Source organism: Euleptes europaea, chromosome 21, assembly GCF_029931775.1.
Source record: "Euleptes europaea isolate rEulEur1 chromosome 21, rEulEur1.hap1, whole genome shotgun sequence".
Taxonomy (NCBI): Eukaryota; Metazoa; Chordata; class Lepidosauria; order Squamata; family Sphaerodactylidae; genus Euleptes; species Euleptes europaea.
Window position 1 is genome coordinate 12,961,399 of NC_079332.1, and position 2,656 is coordinate 12,964,054.

Consider the following 2,656-nt stretch of genomic DNA (forward strand, 5'->3'; position numbering starts at 1 on the left):
TAGGAATTTGCCATCTCAGAGTTGGCAACCCTATGAGTTGAGGTCCCCTTCTTCTATGTCCTGGTTACCCGCTGGCATCCCCATCTCTCTGCTCATGCTTTCCTGCCCGTTTTTCCTCCATTTCTGAAGTCCGCTTTATTATTAATAATTATTTATCACAGCGGCGTGAGGTGTATGACTTCTTCCAGAGCAGCCTGGGTGGAAATAAGCAGGTCTTCCCCTCCGGAGGGATTGCCAACCTCCAGGCTGGGGTCAGGAGGTCTCCCAGAATGACCACTGATCTCCAGAGATCTCCAGAGATCAGTTCCCCGGGATAGAGGGTTGTCAGTTGCAGCTTGGGAAACTGATACTGCGATTGTATCGTTCTGTTTGTTGTTTTGAGTGTTTTGCTGTGGCCTAATGCACACAAACTAGTTTTGACACAGTGCCAAACTGGGGTTTATTGCAAGTATGGGTTGCTTGCGGAAGCGCGCGAACGGCTCTGGAAATCTTGATTTGCCTCGACGGCTGCCCGCTTCCTTTGCCCTGGTGCCAGGGAACAAACCAGGATCCAGCCAGGGTGTTTGCATTGGCACATCCTACGAAACCACCAGCCGCAACTAAGAAACTGATTTCAAACCACGGTTTGAGATCCTTGTCTGATGGGGCCTGACAACCGTGGTTAGCGGGAGGACTCCCGCTCAGACAATCGCGCTGTCAGCGGTGATTTTGCACAACGCTGTGATTTTGCCCACGTACGCAAACTGCTTCCCACTCTGAAAGTGAGGCATCCTTATTGACTTGTGCATTAAGCCAGGAGCTCCCAACGTGGAGTCTACGGGCCCCACGGTACCCGCTGACACCTTTCTTGGGGCCCACCGAAATGTTTTTACAAAGTGGGTGGAGCCAGATGGGGCTTTCACCCAGGAGGGCTTCCGATTGGCTGTCGGAGATCTGATATTTTACAAGGCCTCCGGTTGAACAGAGCTTCTGCCTGAAGTTTCGAAGGGTTACTATTAGTTATGCAAAACATTTTGTGGTTGTACCCACCAGCCTGTGTCAGAACTCCAAATAGGGTTGCCAGCCTCCAGGGACTAAAGCAAAAACAAGGGCACCTCCGTGCCTGTACCAAATGGTTTGGAAATTAGCACGGGAGACTGGTACACAAATGCACATAGACAGGTTGCAAAAAAGCAAGTATATAATAAGTGGTAAAGCTAGACAAGACAAGACAGGTGTACAACATGAAAACTTAACAACTAAGTGGCTCGATATATACAAAATTACAGGTCAGTATGAAATAGTCTTTTGGTGGATATCTGGAGGCAAAAGTCCGCTTCTGAATTTTCAAAGATAATCAGTTCCACAGGATATCCAATTGCAGGTATAAATCCAAAAAATGGGGGACGGCCGTTTCACATTAGTTTCTTCAGCCCCATAATATATCATCCATTTTGTAGTAAGTCAGTTACACAGAAAAATAGTCCATTTCAAGTCAACATTCTGCAGCAGTAATGTCAACAAGTTCCCAGTGGTATATATTGAGCCACTTAGTTGTTAAGTTTTCATGTTGTACACCTGTCTTGTCTTTTCTAGCTTTACCACTTATTATATACTTGCTTTTTTGCAACCTGCCTATGTGCATTTGTGAACCAATGTCCCATGCTAGCCTCCAGGGACTAGCTGGAGATCTCCTGCCGTTACAACTGATCTCCAGCCGATAGAGATCAGTCCACCTGGAGAAAATGGCCGCTTTGGCCATTGGACTCTATGGCATTGAAGTCCCTCCCCTCCACAAACCCCGCCCTCCTCAGGCTCCGGGGTTCAACTGTCTTGAGAAAGCAGAGCAAACTAGTTCTCAATAAATCCACGCATTGTGTCCCTGTCCTGATCTTGTCTGGATAGATAATGGTCATCTGCCCACAACAAAATGGGAGGGGAAAAACGTAACCCTAAAAACTGAAGAATTAAGTACCCTAAGGTCAAGAAACCGCATACAGAATGAATGAATACTAAGTATAATGAATACTAAGTATACTAAATGAATACTAAGTATAATGAATACTAAGTATAAATGATCTTATGAAACTGTATCTAATATATTTATTACAATAAAAATCCCCAACTTGTTTAAGGCCCTAATGTAGCCACTATATTTCTGTTGCACATATGAACATATAACACAAATAGACACAAAATAACAACCAAACGTTTAGACCAAAAAGTGCGACCATACGCGTTTCGGCCATGTTATCATAAGTTTATTTATACTCAGTATTCATTTTGGTCCTTTTGTATGAGGTTAGATAATGGTCATGTGAACACATGAAGCTGCCTTCTACTGAATCAGACCCTTGGTCCATCAAAGTCAGTATTGTCTACTAAGACCAACAGCGGCTCTCCAGGATCTCAAGCAGAGGTCTTTCCCATCACCTACTCACCTGGTCCCTTTAACTGGAGATGCTGGGGTTTGAACCTGGGACCTTCTGCATGCCAAGCAGATGCTCTGCCACTGAGCCACGGCCCCTCTCTTCATCCATCCTTCTTTTTCCTCCTAGATCCTTTTTAAAAAGTCTAATCACCACCCTTGGCTTGAGCTGGCACCGGAAAGCAAACAGCCATTCTAGGGACGGGATTCGACCCCGGGCCGGCGCCCGCCCCCCCCCGCCTTCCAGCC